The sequence below is a fragment of the Symphalangus syndactylus genome, chromosome 15 (assembly GCF_028878055.3).
Source record: "Symphalangus syndactylus isolate Jambi chromosome 15, NHGRI_mSymSyn1-v2.1_pri, whole genome shotgun sequence".
NCBI lineage: Eukaryota > Metazoa > Chordata > Mammalia > Primates > Hylobatidae > Symphalangus > Symphalangus syndactylus.
The window spans coordinates 26240226-26258949 of NC_072437.2; the positions used below are offsets into that span (position 1 = coordinate 26240226).

General features: G+C 45.7%; 1 protein-coding gene across 1 annotated transcript in view; it reads left to right on the forward strand.

Annotated features, from left to right (window-relative positions):
* The window catches only part of ABCC4 (ATP binding cassette subfamily C member 4 (PEL blood group)), a 393134-nt gene that overhangs the window by 36629 nt on the left and 337781 nt on the right, over positions 1 to 18724 (forward strand). Inside the window, exon 2 of the mRNA XM_055244268.2 lies at positions 15437 to 15572. The gene's annotated coding sequence lies outside the window, so the exon portion shown is untranslated. The remainder of the gene's footprint in view (positions 1 to 15436; positions 15573 to 18724) is intronic.

Below are 18724 nucleotides of genomic sequence, written 5' to 3' on the forward strand. Positions count from 1 at the left end.
GCACTGGGCATGCTCAATTCCCCAGGGTAAAGGGAGCGCTGTGCAAGCGGGGAGTGCCCACTAAGGGAAGAACCATGGGAAAGAGGTGAGCCTGTGAAGTCCTGGGATTAATGTTAAATGCTCTTTTTGACCTTCAGGCGTGTCTTGGATCTCTTCCAAGTAAACTTTCCTTTCTTTCCTGTTCTAAATTTTTTTTTTTTTTTTTTTTCGAGATGGAGTCTCGCTCTGTCGCCCAGGCTGGAGTGCAGTGGCGCAATCTCGGCTCACTGCAAGCTCCGCCTCCCGGGTTCACGCCATTCTCCTGCCTCAGCCTCTCGGAGTAGCTGGGACTACAGGCGCCCGCCACCACGCCCGGCTAATTTTTTTGTATTTTTAGTAGAGACGGGGTTTCACCGTGGTCTCGATCTCCTGACCTCGTGATCCGCCCGCCTCGGCCTCCCAAAGTGCTGGGATTACAAGCGTGAGCCACCGTACCCGGCCATCTTTCCTGTTCTAAAGCCTTTTGAAATAAACTTCCACTCCTGCTCTGAAACTTGCCTTGGTCTCTTTTTCTGTTTTATTCCTCTCAGTCAAATTCTTTCTTCTGAGGAGCCAAGAATTGAAGTTGCTGCAGACCCATATGATACACTGCTAGTAACTCAGGGTAACTTGGATACCTTCCACTGGTAATGTAGGCAGTGGGCAGGGTGAACCCATTGGGCAGTTACAGTTTTGGAAGAGTACTTCCTTAAGAATGACTGGTAGCGCTGGCTGGGTGCAGTGGCTCACACCTGTAATCCCAGCACTTTGGGAGGCCGAGGCTAGGGGATTGCCTGAGGTTGGGAGTTTGAGACCAGCCTGACCCACATGGAGAAACCCCGTCTCTACTAAAAATACAAAATTAGCCAGGCATGGTTGGTGCATGCCTATAATCCCAGCTACTTGGGAGGCTGAGGCAGGATAATTGCTTGAACCCAGGAGGCAGAGGTTGCGGTGAACTGACATTGCGCCATTGCACCCCAGTCTGGGTGACAAGAGCGAAACTCTGTCTCAAAAAAGAAAAAAAAAAAAAAAAAAAAAGAACTTGAAGAAATTCAAAAGGACTTGGATGCCAAAAAAAGAAATGCCCTGGTTCGTGAGGCCGGCTCTAACACTGCCTTCTGAATATACTGATTCGACCACTCTTGAGGGCCTCCTTTACCATCTGATCAATCGTTCCCAGGCACAGTGACTTTTTTCTTTGCTAGGGCCTGTGTTTTTTGCCTTAGAGCAAAACTGGGGCCCCAAGTTGAGAACTACCCGTCCACTTCCAACATCCTCACCTCTTACTATATCTTCCTTTGAGCTTCATGGGAGGTTCTAAGAATGGAATTGCAGAGCTAAATTAGTAAAGATGACTTTTAGTGAGGATTAATAAATGAATGAATGAATAAATACATAAAATCAAGCCAAGCACAAATGAAAACCTTTCAACCAACACACTTGCAGTTTATTTTACCAAAACCATACGGGTTTTCTGTTTTGTTTTGTTTTGTTTTGTTTAAGAGATGGGGACTTGCTATATTGCCCAGGCTAGTCTCCAGCTCCTGGGCTCAAATGATCCTCCCACTTCAGCCTCTTGAGTACCTGGGACTGCAAGTGTGTGCTACCACACACAGACTATTCATTCCATCTTTACATGTTGCTCAGAACTCAGTTACAACTTGATCACAGGAACTGAATCTTATGTTTTCGTCTAGTTTTAACATCGAAGTTGAAAAGATTTGCAAAGAGAGTCAGGGCACAGTGGCTCACGCCTGTGATCCTAGAATTTTGGGAGGCCGAAGGGGGAGGATTGCTTGAGTCCAGGAGTTTGAAACCAGCCTGGGCAATATAGCGAGACCCCATCTCTATAAAAATAAAATTAATTAAAAATTATTTTTAAAAATCAATAAAAATAAAAAGATTTGCAAAGGGGAAATAAACAGAATATTTGCTTGACTAAATTAGGGAAGGGAAAGGTATGTGTCAAAGATGACTACTTTAGAATCTCAGCTAGAAAGAAAAATAAAGGGAGGGTTGTCAAGAATGGCCTCCTGGCTGGGTGTGGTGGTTCATATCTGTAATCTCACCAATTTGGGAGGCCTGGAATTACAGACTAGCTTGAGCAACATAGTGAGACTCTTTTTCTACAAAAACAAAACAAAAAAAAAAAACAGAATGGCCTCCAATTAGTGATAGGAAAACAAGTTCAGGGGTTTGAGATGCCTATAATGCCAAAGTGAATGTCCAACATTCTCCTCATTATGTAAATTCTGACGTCCTATAGAAATCATAGTCTTTAGGTTGGACACAATGGCTCATACCTATAACCCCAGCACTCTGGGAGGCCAAGGTGGGAGGATTGCTTGAGCTCAGGCTGAGAGCAGCCTGGGCAACAAAGTGAGACCCCATCTCTACAAAAAAATCAAAAAGTTAGCCAGGCATGGCGGCTTGTGCCTGTGATCCCAACTACACAGGTTGAGGTGGCAAGACTAAGGCAGGAGGATCACTTGAGCCCAGGAAGTCGAGGCTGCAGTGAGTTGTGTTCATGCCACTGCACTCCTGCCTGGGCAACAGAGCAAGACCCTGTCTCAAAAAAATTAAATTTAAAAAAACGATAGTTGCATCTTCTAGCAAGATAACCACATGTTCTTGTCCTCACAGTTGGGATTCCAATAAGTATCCTGTAGTTTGGGGGTAATCAAAAGCCTGAGGCCAGGATCTGCTCTAGAAGTATGTTCCCTTGTGCCAGGCGCAGTGGCTCATGCCTGTAATCCCAGCATTTTGGGAGGCCAAGGCGGGTGGATCACGAGGTCAGGAGTTCAAGACCAGCCTGACCAAATGGTGAAACCCTGTCTGTACTAAAAATACAAAAATTAGCTGGGCACCTGTAATCCCAGCTACTCAGAAGGCTGAGGTAGGAGAATCACTTGAACCTGGGAGGCAGATGTTGCAGTGAGCCGAGGTTGCGCCATTGCACTCCAGCCTGGGTGGCAGAGCGAGACTCCATCTCAAAAAGAAAAGAAAATATGTTCTCTTGCACACTTCCGTGAGCTGTTCCTCCAGTAGCAAAAGCTGGGGTCCCTGCTGTCATTGAACTCTGGGTGCTGTTGTAGAGACAGATAATGAAACTGAGAAAGGGGAAATGGAGCTGGGAACCCAAGGCTCACTTAGCCAAGGAATCTGTTTGTCCAGCCATATTAGCTTAGGGGTGAAGTAAGGTCAGGGAGACCCACTAGTGGTCTCCATGGGCCAGGGACTCATGGGAGACCACCTATGAGTCCCTTGCCCAGCTTCCATCTGTAACGTCAATGAAATCCATCTGTCCTCCGAGTTTCCAAAGCTGTTCCTGAACAGCATCACCTGTGCTCATGAGTAGCCTTGGCTCTCCTCCGGTTGTAACTGTTCAACAGGTTCTCCTTGCCTATAGCCCAGATAGAGCCAATTTATCAAGACAGGGCTACTGCAATAGAGAAAAAGTTTAATTCATGCAGAGCCAGCTAAACAGGAGACTGGAGTTTTATTACTCAAATCAGTCTCCTCCAAAATTCGGAGACTGGGGTTTTTGTTTTTTTAATTTATTTTATTTTATTTTTTTCTGAGATGGAGTCTTGCTCTGTTGCCCAGGCTGGAGTGCAGTGGTGCAATCTCGGCTAACTGCAACCTCCGCCTCCCGGGTTCAAGCAATTCTCCTGCCTCAGCCTCCTGAGTAGCTGGGACTACAGGCGCCCACCACCACGCTGACTAATTTTTTTGTATTTTTAGTAGTTGTGTTAGCCAGGATGGTCTCAAACTCCTGACCTCGCGATCTGCCCATCTTAGCCTCCCAAAGTGCTGGGATTACAGACATGAGCCACCGTGCCCAGTCATACTTTTTAAGTTTATTTAAATGATTAAAATTTTCTTCATTTCTCATTTTTTAATTTTTATAATACTGAGCCATCCATTTCCTATGAGACTGGAGTTTTTAAACGATAATTTGGACAGGGAGTGGGGAGTGCTGATTGGTCAGGTCGGAGATAAAGTTATAGGGGGTCAAAGTAGGTACTTATTGCTGTCTTCTGTCCCTGGGTGGGATGGCAGAACTGGTTGAGCCAGATTACGGGACTGGATGGTGTCGGTGCATCAGAATTCAAGGTCAGCAAAATATCTCAAGCACTGATCTTAGACTTTACAGTAGTGATGTTATCCCTAGGAGCAATGGGGGAAGTTTGGAATCTTGTGGCCCCTGGGGCTGCATGACTCCTAAATTATAATTTTTTTTTTTTGAGATGGAGTCTTGCTCTGTTGCCCAAGCTGGAGTGCAGTGGCATGATATCAGCTCACTGCAACCTCCGTCTCCCAGGTTCAAGCAATTCTCCTGCCTCAGCCTCCCAAGTAGCTGGGACTACGGGTGCGTGCCACCACGCTTGGCTAATTTTTGTATTTTTAGGAGAGACGGGGTTGCACCATGTTGGCCAGGATGATCTCCATCTCCTGACCTTGTGATCCACCTGCCTCGGCCTCCCAAAGTGCTGGGATTACAGATGTGAGCCACTGCACCTGGGCAACCCCTAAACTATAATTTCTAATCTTGTGGCTAATTTGTTAGTCCTACAAAGGCAGTCTGGTCCCCAGGCAAGAAAGGGGTTTGCTTTGGGAAAGGGCTGTTATCATATTGAAATGGCCTTGTTGTCTGTAGTAATACCCAAGGTTTGTTGTCCCACGGTCATGGAGAACAAGGACATGGGTAGAAAAAAGGTGAGGTTAAGAGCAGAAGTTTAAAAAGAAAAAGAAAGAGAAGAGCTCTCTGCTGCAGAGAGGGGTCCTGGAAAAATGGGTTGCTAAATCCATTGTGAAATGCAGGGGGGTTTATAGATAAGCTGGTGAGGAGGTGGTGCCTGATTTACACAGGGCACAAAAACCTGGTTATGCTATTTGCATAGGGCGTGAATTTCTTGTATCCCCACCCTAATCTTTTTTATGCAGGCAGGTTCTCTGCCTGAGCTGTGCCATGTTGCCCTTTTCTCTATTGCTGCACATGTGGTAACAAAAAAAGGGAAGATGGAGCCTTAATGTTGGACATGCCTGGCCCCCAGGTAGCCCTTTTCTGTTGGCACAGTTGCTGGCATTTGCCCACACAAGCTTCTAGCTTCCTTATCTATGTCTGCAGCTTGAGTTTTCAGGCTGCTCTTTGTTAGAAAAGAAATGATGTGGGGGCTGCTTTTGTTAGAAGAGAAGTTCTGCCGAGGACTCTGTCGCCCTCACTATTTGCCCAAATAATTTCTTTCTACCTTCTGTGTCAGTATTTGTTTCAAAGTTAAACTGTAAACTAAGTTCCTCCTAAAGTTAATTTGGCCTACACCCAGGAATGAACGAGGGCAGCTTGGAGGTTAGAAGCAAGATGGAGGCCGGGTGTGGTGTCTCATGCCTGTAATCCCAGCACTTTGGGAGGCCAAGGCGGGTGGATCATCTGAGGTCAGGAGTTTGAGACCAGCCTGACCAACATGGTGAAACCCTGTTTCTACTAAAAATACAAAAATTATCTGGGCGTGGTGGCAGGTGCTTCTTGGGAGGCTGAGGCAGGAGGATTGCTTGAATCTGGGAGGTGGAGGTTGTGGTGGGCCAAGATTGTGCCGTTACACTCCAGCTTGGGTGACAGAGCAAGACTCTGTCTCAAAAAAAAAAAAAAAAAAAAAAGGCCGGGTACAGTAGCTCACGCCTGTAATCCCAGCACTTTGGGAGGCTGAGACAGGCGGATCACCTGAGGTGGGGAGTTTGAGACCAGCCTGACCAACACACGGAAACCCTGTCTCTACTAAAAATACAAAATTTAGCCAGGCGTGATGGCGCATTCCTGTAATCCCAGCTACTCGAGAGGCTGAGGCAGGAGAATCGATTGAACCTGGAAGGCAGAGGTTGCGGTGAGCCAAGATCGCGCCATTGCACTCCAGCCTGGGTAATAAGAGCAAAATTCTGTCTCCAGAAAAAAAAAAAAAAAAAAAAAAGGAAGAAAAAAAGAAGAAGAAGCAAGATGGAGTGAGTCAGGTCAGATCCCTTTTGCTGTCATAATTTTCTCACTGTTATAAATTTTGCAGAAGTGGTTTAACTGTAGTCAAGTAGTCACCTGCTGACAGTATGTATCTCTCAGGGGTGTTGTGATGGTATCTTGCCACTTGAGGTGGAAACTGTGTTTGTTGTCCTTCCAGCTCAGCTTTAGGAAAAACTCACACAGGGATGGGGGGAGGCACCCTCCTATTAATACTGTCAGAAGCGCTTCAGCCAGAGTGACTCTATCTTGAATAGGGGCTGAGAAAAACAAGGCTGGGACATGCTGGGCTGTATTCCCAGAAGGTTAGGCATTCTTAGTCACAAGCTGTTTATGGTTAAGGAAACAAATTAATGTTTACTAAACAGACACAGGACTTAACAGACCCAGAAATGTCCTGATGTCCCCATGTCTCAAGAACAAAAGCATTCCTAGTCCAAGAGTAAGTTTAAAGATAATAATATCGATTCTTCCCAAAGGTGGTAATTACAAAGATTAATCCTTTATCATGAACCCTTGTAGTCAGTACAGCTCCCCATGATTTGTTTGTTATATGTAAACAAGCATTGCACCCAGGGTGGGTGCATTCCTCCTCTTACTTTCAGGAACACCCTATTCTGTCTATGGAGTAGCTATTCTTTCACTCCTTTGCTGCATTATTTCACTTTACTATGGCCTTGCCTTGAATTCTTTCTTGTGCGACATCCAAGAATCTTCCAGTGGGGCCTGGATTGGGACCCCCTTACCAGTAACAATACCTTAGACACTCAGTCCAGAGTTGCTGCCCATGCTTTGAAGAAATGCAGTGCTTTCCTTTCAGGTCAATGCTACCCTCTAGGACATAAACAGAGGTACAAATGACTGGGCCAGCACGCCATGTGCATTATACCATCCTACTATGCTACGTTCCAAATCCCTGTCTTCATGCAGACAAAGCTTGTGTACCTAGATCCTCCCTCACAAAAGGGCAAACTTCCCTTGGGCCAGGCACGATGGCTCTCTTACCTGTAAACCCAGCACTTTGAGAGGCCAAAGCAGGAAGTTTGCTTGAGCCTAGGAGTTTAAGACCATCTTGGGGAATATAGTGAGACCCCATCTCTACAAAAATAAAAAAAACAGCCAGATGTGGTGGCACGCGCCTGTAGCCCCAGCTACTTGGGAGACTGAGGGAGGAGGATTGCCTGAGCCCAGGAGGTCAAGACTGCAGTGAGCTATGATCGTATCACTACACTCCATGCACTCTGGTCTGGACAACAGAGTAAGACCCTGTCTCAAAAAAAAAAAGAGGACAAACTTCCAGTGCAGTACCCTGCGCAGGAAACAAAGCAATGGCCTTTGTCCCTCAATGCTTTAGATCTGGGGTTAGTGATCAGTGTCTTCCACTGTGTTCTCTGCCCTTCCTGGGGACCCTTCAGGCCCAGGTCAACCTCTCCTCTCACCATACTGGCAGGGGAGAGGGAAAAATGGCTTTCATCCACCTTCCTAGGACTTTTGACTGGGCTACAAATTAAATTGACATGAGACAGATTAACAGGAGAAAAAATATTTTAGCTGGGCACGGTGGCTTATGCCTATAATTCCAGCATTTAGAGGCCAAGGTGGGAAAAACAGCTTGAGCTCGGGAGTTCAAGACCAAGCTAGGCAACATAATGAGACCTCATCTCTTAAAAAAAAAAAAAAAGAGGTAGGATCGCTTGAGCCCAGAAGATCAAGGCTGCAATGAGCTGTGATTGCACCATTGCACTACTGCCTGGGTAACAAAGTGAGAGCCTGCCTCAAAAAACAAATAAAAAAGAAAAGTCATTTTATTACACGTACTTGCATGGGAACCCCACAAAAATGACTGTAGGGCTAGATGACTGAAGCTTATATAACATCCTGAGCTACAAAGAGGAACAGTGGCCTGAGGCTTCTGATGGGAGTTGGGCAGAGGTGACAAATTATGGGAGGGCAGGAGGGGAAATGTATGGTAAATGAAGTTTGCCTTGTTAGGCAGATAAAAGTCTTTCAGGTGACAAAAGTTGCCTGGAACAGCTTTCTTCCTGGTACAGGCACATTTACTAATGAAAATTTCCTTCATAGGTATAAATTTCCTTTACGAAAGGGCAGGTTTTCAGAGCTGCTCATTTGTCTGCAGTTTCTAAAAAAAAAAAAAAGACAACAAGCCAAGCAGGCTAATAATATGCCAAAGAGGAATATTTTGGGTATTTTGGGATGGTATGTCCTGGGCCCCAACAACATCCTCACCCCCACCCCACTGGTGGGACCCAATGTGGTCACTTTCTCTAGGACCCTTATTACAATCAATGATTTCATAAAGCCCTCCATAATCACCCAGGCAAAATGTGGGCCAGCTCTCTTTCTTTTTCATCATCCTTTAAGTTGCCTTCTTGTAAAGTCTCCAAGGCACTCCTGGGGTTGTCCTTGGTGTTACCAGGACAAAAACAGAGAGAGGTGGTGGAAAGGCAGTCACAGAGGAGGCAGGTCTTTGAACCTCCCTAAGGGCAGATCCTGACACTTAGGGGTCTTTCCTAATTTTCCACGACTGGAGGAATTAGATTTTGCTCTGTTGGTCTAGTGAGGGTTTCCTTTGTGTAATCGCCGAATGGATTCTTCCTGCCGACTGCACAGAAAAAATGAATTCACTGGGACCTCAGCATTGCAGTAAAGAAAGAGTCTAGGCTGGGCTTGGTGGCTCACGCTGAAACTGCCATTGCAAAATCATAACTGAGACAGTGAAAGAGATCTGACCTAATCAACTCCATCTTGCTTCTAACCTCTAAGCTGTCCTTGTTCATTCTTGCGCGTAGGCTGAACAAACTTACGGGGAAACTTAGTTCATAGTTTGAAACAAAGAGATAACAGCCCGTTCCTGAAACAAAGCCCCTTCTTGCCTACGGACCAGTTTGGCCTTTGTAGGACTAACAAATTAGCCAAAAGATTAGAAATTATGGTTTAGGAGTTATGTAGCCAAAGGCTACAAGATTCTGACCCTCCCCAAATTGCTCCTGGGGATAACATCACTATTGTAAAACCTAAGATCAGTGCTTGAGATATTTTGCAGACCCTGCACTTGTTGGATCAGCTGACATCACCCAGATCAAGAAACTAGCTCATTTGGTCTTGTGGCCCCCACCCAGAAACTGACTCAGCACAAGAGGACAGTTTTGACTCCCTATGATTTTATCTCCAACTCAAGCGATCAGCAAATCTCAACTCACTGGCCCCTACCCAGCAAATTATCTTTAAAAACTCCAGTCCCCAAATGCTCGGGGAGGCTGATTTGAGTAATTATAAACTCTGGTCTCCCATCCAGTCGGCTCTATGTGATTACTCTTTCTATATTGCAATTCCCCTGTACTGATAAATTGACTCTATCTAGGCATTGGGCAAGGTGAACCCACTGGGCAGTTGCAATACCTGTAATCCCAGCACTTTGGGAGGCAGTAGGATAACTTGAGCCCAGTGTTAGCAGCGGGTCTGTGGCATACGGGTCTGCAGCAACTCGATTTTTGCCCCTTCAGAGGAAAGAATTCATCTGAGTGGCATAAGGCAGAGTGAGAGACTGAGGCAAGTTTCAGAGCAGGAGTGAAGTTCTATTAAAAAGTTTTAGAGCAGGAACAAAAGGAAGTAAATTACCCTTGGAAGAGGGCCAAGCAGCCGACTTGAGAGATCCAAGTGCTTGGTTTGACCTTTTGATATGGAATAGCTGGGCTCCTGGCTAAACCCCACCCTTAAGCCTGGAACTGCAGCCCTAAGTGAAAAGAGCTGACCCTTATTTTTCTATACAAATGTTTACTTTTTGGCCTGCCACGCCCCTATCCTGTGCCCATAAAAAGACTTCAGCTGGCAGAGCAACACAAGCAGCTGAGTGGCAAGCAGAGAACCAACTGAGCCTTGGAGACTATGGATAGACACCGCTAACCTCAGATGGTGCAGCTTCAGGGAAAGATCACCTTCCTGCACCATCCCCTTTCCAACTCCTATCCTGCTGACAGCCACTTCCGTCGTCAAATAAAATACTCCGCATACACTACCCTTCAATCTGTTTGTGTGACCTGATTCTTCCTGGATGCCGGACAAGAACCTGGGTGCTGGCCGGGCGTGGTGGCTCATGCCTGTAATCCCAGCACTTTGGGAGGCCAAGGTGGGCGGATCACGAGGTCAGGAGATCGAGACCATCCTGGCTAACATAGTGAAATCCCGTCTCTACTAAAAATACAAAAAAATTAGCCGGGTGTGGTGGCAGGCACCTGTAGTCCCAGCTACTTGGGAGGCTGAGGCAGGAGAATCACTTGAAACTGGGAGGTGGAGGTTGCAGTGAGCCAAGATCACACCCCTGCACTCCAGCCTGGGCAACAAGAAATGAAACAGTCTCAAAAAAAAAAAAAAAAAATTCAAGGTTATGAGTTTTTGGCCAGAATACCACAGACATGATATTGTGTCCTTGTCAGTATATCATATTAAGAGATACATGATGTAGATATGTTTTTTTTTTTTTTGAAACAGAGTCTCACTCTGTCGCCCAGGCTGGAGTGCAGTGGCACAATCTCGGCTCACTGCAAGCTCCGCCTCCCGGGTTCAGGCCATTCTCCTGCCTCAGCCTCCTGAGTAGCTGGAACTACAGGCGCCCGCCACCACGCCCGGCTAATTTTTTGTATTTTTAGTAGAGACGGGGTTTCACTGTGTTAGCCAGGATGGTCTCGATCTCCTGACCTCGTGATCCGCCCGCCTCTGCCTCCCAAAGTGCTGGGAATACAGGCATGAGCCACTGCGCCCGGCCAGATGTAGATATGTTTCAATACTGGTGATGTTAACTCCATCACAGATTTCTCCACTGTAAATTTACTATTTCCCCTTTGAATTTAGGAAGAGTCTTATCGGATGATACTTTGAGTCCATGCCAATGTCCTGTTTGCCTTCGTGCTTTTGCTTACTAATAATTTTACCATTTACTCTTGCTAGCAACTATTATTATTTTTATTATTTTGAGACAGGGTCTCACTCTGTTGCCCAGGCTGGAGTGCAGTGGTACAATCATGGCTAATCTCAGCCCCCTAAGTAGTTGAGACTATAGACATATGCTACCATGCCTGGCTAATTTTTGTAGAGATGAGTTTTCACCGTGTTGTCCAGGCTTGTCTGGAACTCCTGAGCTCAAGTGATCCTCCTGCCTTGTCCTCCCAAAGTGCTGGGATTATAGGCATAAGCCACCACACCCAGCGGCCTGCAACTATTATTATGGTGGTATTTGCCACGAGGGGTTTTAAGTTTCTTTCCAGATACTTTTGAGTTCATCTCCTTGTCTCTTAATCCCATTTGCGTGTCCCCAGCTCCACCTCTACGTTTCTTAACTGGAATTTCCTGTATAAAGGAGCCTTCTGCTCACTCTTAAGTGACAGTGGGGCTGACTGTGTTCTGACTGTGTTCTGACTGTGTTCTGGCTGGTTTGTGATGATGATTCATGGCTGCCTCTGTCCAGGGGAGAAATTAGAAGGCCCATGGAAAGGTAGCAGCCTTTTGACCCTGAAGAAAGGAATTCGATTTCAGTTTTTTGTCATTTTTCTATGAGTTTTGATACGCTTACATTGCCATGAACTTATATAATTATGACACTTTTTAAGTAAAATAGATCATAACATGACCGACTACCTTCTGGGTGATTAGATATACATTAAGTCAGAAAAAAAGGAAAGAGGGCCAGGTAGCAACAAAATGAAAACTTGGCCTTCAATTCCAGCTGCTTGTCAAAAGCAGAGAAAGAACACTGTCCTCAAACCCAGCATGAATGAAATGATGACCTTTATGAACCCTGATAGCTTTAGAGAATCAAACAAAGCCTTTTCACTGGACTTGGCAGGAGCCTCAGGAGTGCCTTTGACTCAAGAACAAAACTTTGATTTGAAAGGGGCTATGGCTTCTATTTTTCCTTCATAGGAGCGAAAAATGCAACCTTTCCTTTCTTACAGAAAACTGCACTCTATAGGTAATGAAATAAAGGCAGGATGTTTTGTTGAATGAATTCCAAGTGTTTTAGGGCTGGGAATTCACCATTCCTCACAATGCTTCCTTACAGGCAGGCAAGGGATAGGGAATTATTATTCTTTGTGTAAAAACCAAGGAGATGGGGGCACTGCTGAAATGAAAGAGAACAAGCTGGCCTCTGCAGACAGGCAGGCTGAGGGTTGGGAGGCTGGACAATTGCAGCCCTCATTGGTCCAGGTTTGTTGGCAGTCTCTCATATAACTTCATTCCAGAACCCTCCCTCCGCTGTTGTTACCTCTCAGGGTTTGCTATTCACATATCTAGACTTCCCTTTTTCAAACATAAACCTGGAAACGCACTGCCTCGCTGATCTTCAATCAATTCTTTGGTCAGACTTTAACCCTCCATGCACATTGTATCAACCAACGGCAGAAGGGTGGAAATGAGCTCTCTTCCTCGTGTTATCCTTTTTGCCATCTGACTATGAGTATTTCTCAACACAAATTAGACTGGATTCTTTTTTCAGAGCAGGTAGAATGTGGAAGGAAGAAAGTAGAGAGGAGAGTTGAGGACAGGGCTGCCGTGATGGCTCTGTCCACCCAGATACCGTTGAGTTCATCACCTTGTCTCTGAAATCCCATCTGCTCATCCCCAACTCCACCTTGGCCACTCAAGTCCAAGTAATCATTATTTCTCTCCTGGATGACTGTGATAGTGAGAAAGAAGCCCTGTATTCACTCTAGCACAATAGTTCCCAAACAGGGGTAATTTGGCCCCCCTGGGGACAAGTCCAATGTCTGGACACATTTTTTTTCTTTTTTCATTTTTTTCAGAGACGGGGTCTCACTCTGTCACCCAGGCAGGAGTGCAGTGGCATGATCATGGCACCTGCAGCCTTGACCTACTAGGCTTAAGCGATCCTCTCACCTCAGCCTCCTGAGTAGCTAGGACTATAGGCATGCACCACCACGCCTGGCTAATGTTTTTTGGTTTTTGGTTGTTTTACTTTTTGTAGAGATAGGATCTCTGTATGTTGTCCAGGCTGGTCTGGAACTTTTGGGGTCAAGTGATCTTCCTCTGATGGCCTCCCAAAGTGTTGGGATTACTGGCGTGAACCACTATGCCCAGCCTGGACACATTTTTGGTTGTCACAACTAAGTGGGGAGAGGTGCAAATGCCATCTACTGAGTAGAGGCCAGAAATGCTGGTAAACACGCTGCAATGTGCAGGACAACCTCACACAGTAAAGCATTACCTAACCCCGAATGTCAGTAGTGCTGAGGTTGAGAAGCTCTGCTTCTAGTTCCCCTGCAATGCCTCATGTATAGAACCATGATGTTTCCTGAAAGGGCAAGTCAGATCATGTCACTCTATTGCTTATGTTAGGGTACAGAGAATGATACCCCAAAGTATGATACTTGGGCATGCTGAGCATTTTTAAATGAATGGAAATCCAAGGGCCTTAGAAGTTGCTCAGAATCAAGGCCTCTCTAACCTCTTGTTTCTCTCCCCCTGGTGCAGGGAGGAGCTCTCCCTGGAAGTTACCGTATCACACTGAGGAAAGCTTCTTCCAAAAGAAATGCAATTATCAGTGGCTCACACCTGTAATCCCAGCACTAAGGGAGGACAGGCAGGCGGATCACCTGAGATCAGGAACTTGAGACCAGTCTGGCCAACATGGTGAAACCCCATCTCTACTAAAAATACAAAAATTAGCCAGGCATAGTGGTGAACACCTGTAATCCCAGCTACTCAGGAGGCTGAGGCATGAGAATTGCTTGAACCTGGGAGGCGGAGGTTGCAGTGGGCCAAGACATGCCACAGCACTCCAGCCTGGCCAAGAAGAGCAAAACTCCATCTCAAAAAAAGTAAAAATAAAAAATAAAAATAAATAAAAAACCCCTCCCTAGGAAACTCATCAAATAGGCAGGAATGATTAACCACCAGAGAAAAGACTAAAAGTCATCACCATCACCATATCCAACAGACTTCATCTATTCTCCTGAGGGCAGCTCTAAGACATTATCTGCGAGACTTAATCTACATAATAAGACAACCTTTGTTCTCAGTGAAGTTCCACCCCTCGCCTTTCCAAAACCTCCCTCAGAGCTCAGAAAACCTTGTCCCAGGACATTTTCTGTTCTTTGGGCTCATTCATTATTCCCTCACAATCACCTATGTCCTCCATCTCCCTTTCCCTTATGAAAAGGGTGCTATTTAAGCCTCAACTACCCGGCCCTTCTTTGAGTCTCTTGTGTTCACGGGCACGTTAATAAATTTGTATGCCTTTTTTCTTGTTAGCTGCCTATTGTCAGTTTGTTTGAGCCTTCAGAGGGAAAGTTTAAACTTCCCCACACTTAAAACCTTTCAGGCTGGACACCATGGCTCATGCCTATAATCCCAGCACTTTGGGAGGCTGAGGTGAGCAGATTGCTTGAGCCCAGGAATTTGAGACCAGTCTGAGCAACATGGCAAAATACCATCTGTATTAAAACAAACAAACAAAAAACCTCTCAGTGGTTTCCTATTATTCTTAGTGCCAGAGGTGTTTGAACCAGAGCAACTTCATCTTGAATGGGGCTGGGTAAAATAAGGCTGACACCTACTGGGGTGCATTGCCAGGTTAGGCATTCTTAGTCACAGGATGAGATAGGAGGTTGGCACAAAGTACAGGTCACAAAGACCTTGCTGATAAAAGATGCAGTAAAGAAGCCAGCCAAAACCCACCAAATCCAAGATAGTGACAAAAGTGACCTCTGGTCATCCTCACTGCTCATTATACACTAATTATAATAGATTTACGTGCTAAAAAACACTCCCACCAGCGCCCTGGCAGTTTACAAATGCCATGACAACATCAGGAAGTTACCCTATATAATCTGAAAGGGGAGAACCCTTGTTTCCAGAAATTGTCCATCCCTTTCCCAGAAAACTTATGAATGAATAATCCCCACCTTGTTTAGGATATAATCAAGAACTGACCATAAAAATAGCCAACCAGCAGCCCTTGGGGCTGCTCTGCCTAAGGAGTAGCCATTCTTCATTCCTTTTCTTTCTTAATAAACTTCCTTTCACTTCACTCTATCTACCCAGATACTGTTGAGTTAATCTCTACTGAGGTTTTGCCTTGAATTCCTTCTTGTGCGAGATCCAAGAACCCTCCCTTGGGATCTGGATTGGGACCCCTTTCTGGTAACATTAGTATGAGAATTAAAACAAAAAATCCATAGTTCCTAGAACCTGCATGATCCATCCTCCATGCTCCCTCTTTTCTTGTGTGTAGTAGCCAAACTGACTATTCCTTTATTTCTAGAAACCATCATACTTCTTCCTACCTCATGAGTTCTCAACTCATGCGATTCCTTCTTGTAAATAAGTTCCCTCGTTCTTACCAGCCTCTCCCCTTTTGCCTACTTACAACAGCCTTTGAACCCCTCAGAAGACCTCAGCTCAAAGCTTACTGCGTCACCGAATCTCTCCCTGACCACCACGCTGTGAAGTAGCCTGGGAAGAAAGGCCATCTCAGCTCTTCCAGCTGTCCTACCTGAAGCCTGCACACGTGAGTGAGACCACTGTGGACTCCCAGCTCTTGCTGAGCCCTCAGGTTTCTGCAGCTATAGGAGTGAATCCATGTGAGGCTAGTGGCAGAACTACCCGATCAACCTTCACAATTGTGCTAAAAAATAAATAAGTAAACAATGACTGTTTTTAATCACCTGTGTCTTAGGGTGGATTGCTATGTAGTAACAGGTGCCTTATTCATTCTTGTTTTATTTATTTATTTATTTATTTATTTATTTATTTATTTTGAGATGGAGTCTCTGTCGCTCAGGCTGGAGTGCAGTGATGAAATCTCAGCTCACTGCAACTTCCATCCAATTCTCCTACCTCAGCCTCCTGAGTAGCTCCTCTTACCTCAGGCGCCGGCCACCACACCCAGCTAATTTTTGCATTTTTAGTAGAGACAGGGTTTCACCATGTTGGCCAGGCTGGTCTCGAACTCCTGACCTCAGATGATCTGCCCACTTCGGCCTCCCAAAGTGCTGGGATTACAGGGGTGAGCCACGGCACCTGGCCAACCCCATTCATTCTTTTTTTTTTTTGAGACAGTCTCACTCTGTCGCCCAGGTTGGAGTGCAGTGGTGCCATCTTGGCTCACTGCAAGCTCCACCTCCCGGGTTCAAGCAATTCTCCTGCCTCAGCCTCCCGAGTAGCTGGGATTACAGGTGCCCACCACCACACCCGGCTAATTTTTTGTATTTTTAGTAGAGATGGGGTTTCACCGTGTTAGCCAGGATGGTCTCAATCTCCTGACCTCATGATTCGCCCACCTCAGCCTCCCAAAGTGCTGGGATTACAGGCGTGAGCCACCGCACCCAGCCAACCTCATTCATTCTTACTGGAGTCTTTGAGTTGACCTCTAAGGAGAGCTCCTAGATATTGTATGGAATTTTCCCTTCACCCCCCACTCTGTCATCCCTCACAGGACTGTTGGTCAAGACCCATATTGCTGAGTCATAGTGCACTTGAGAAGATGATGCTGCCTTCCTACCAGGCCAATGGAGGGGATGCTGCAGGGTGGGAGGAGGCTGGTTGTCCTTCCGACTTCACATTCTTTCCTATCAGCTTTCCTGAAATAGCAAATAGCAACAGCAGACTGGACATAGCCTGGGATATTCTAATGTAGTTAACTCAAGAGTTGGGATATTCATGACCAGCCTGGGCCACATAGTGAGACCCTATCTCAATTAAAAAAAAAACTAAAGATTATATGAGTTGGGATAAATTCAAAAGGGCAATGCAGGAGGGAAATGCCTAAAGTTTTTGACAACTTGTCCTTTCCCAAGTTCCAAGAGAGAAATCACTTAAAGAGTTGGGCCTTTCACAAAAAGTTTCCTCCATGGGTACTTTCTATTCCCAACATCTTTCCTTTTGCCCTTGTTTTCAAATTCAGGGCCCCCCTTCAGCTCCTTTCATGTGGAATCTCTACCCATCTCCCTTGGGTAAGCCTCCTACTAGGGAAGGCTCATTCCCATGAAGGGTCTCGCTATGAAATCTGTCTCCTTTCCTCCAGCAATTCATGCAAGTCTCATGTCTAGATCATGGTGGTGGGGCACTCCTTGGGGCACAGATCAGTAGTGTGGGGGGTCTGAAAGGGAACATGCTCTCATGCTATCAGCTCTTTGGTTTGGTGCAAGTGTGGGTCTCCAGGATGATGAGTTTCCTTCAAGAATCTTGCCTTTGAGCAGTTCAAGAACCTGATTCTTTAAGACTCAGACTTAAGGAATAAGTAGGTCTATGAAACTCACCTGGCTTCTATTGGGAGGTGAGGCAAGAGCTGTACTTGAAGGGCCCTCAGCCACTAAGTTTGGAGTTATTGACAATTCAGATGACGGAGATCCCAACTATATATAACTTTCTGCCTGTATGCCCCAAACCTTTGCCGTTGTCCAGTTTGGGAAGGTTTTCATCTTCTCTTCCATGGAGGAAAACTTGGTCAGCTGGGTATTCTTGTTAATTCCAAAGTTTATGCAAGCACCATTGCCCTCCAGACTAAAATCCCAGAATTCCATTCTTTCATTCTTTTCAGCACTTTGTGTGGCCTCCTATGTGTTCCACGCCAAGTGACTAAAAAAAAAAAAAAAAATGTTGGGCATGGTGGCTCACGCCTGTAATCCCAGCACTTTGGGAGGCCGAGGTTGGCGGATCACCTGAGGTCAGGAGTTTGAGACCAGCCTGGCCAACATGGTGAAACCCCCTCTCTACTAAAAATACAAAAATTAGCTGGGCATGGTGATGCAAACCTGTAATCCTAGCTACTTGGGAGGCTGAGGCAGGAGGATTGCTTGAACCCAGGAGGCAGAGGTTGCAGTGAGCCGAGATCATGCCACTGCACTCCAGCCTGGGTGACAGAGTGAGACTCCATCTCAAAAAAAAAAAAAAAAAAAAGAAGGGCAACAGTGGAACAGTGGAACAAAGGGATTGCAGGGACGCAAAAATGATACCATGCTGTTTATGTCAGGGGCACAAGATTCTGACACCAGGGCATTCCCATTGCCACCAAAGAAGACAACAGGCATGATGCGGATGAGTGTGAGACACACTGGGTCAAACAACAGGCTTGGGAACTTCAGAAACTGTGCAAGGAAGCAGAAGATCCCATCAAAACTGCTGAAGGGGAAAAAATCAAATCCTCTAACACAACCACACACACATCACAGGAAGCTGCCAAGCAGGATTTAGCCCACCCGGGTCTTCAGTGCCCTGCTCGGCACTATGTGTGTATAAGCACAATCTGAACATCAGCCGTTGGGTCCGCCAGGTTGGAAGTGGAGGAACTGATCCAAAAAAATTGCCTGGAAGGTGTATTTATTCTGGAGTTTTGCTAGCCTACCCAGCAGTGAGGGTGGCAAAGCTACGAAATTGCCATGGAGATCTAAATCAGCTTTAGAGATTTAGCACCGATTCCTGTGCTAATAAGTACTATTAATCTAGACAAGAAGACTGATAACCACAAACAGACAGAATATTTAATATATTGTAAGCAACATAAGATCCTAGCAGTAAGAGGAAAACATCAATAGCTGTTGTTTTAATTTTTGGAGTTTTTTTAAAATCAGTTTATTAATGATTACAGGTAGATAAAATGCTCTATACCCCATTTGGTCTGTAAGCCAGCAGTACCATCACCATCTGGGTGGTGTAAGAAAT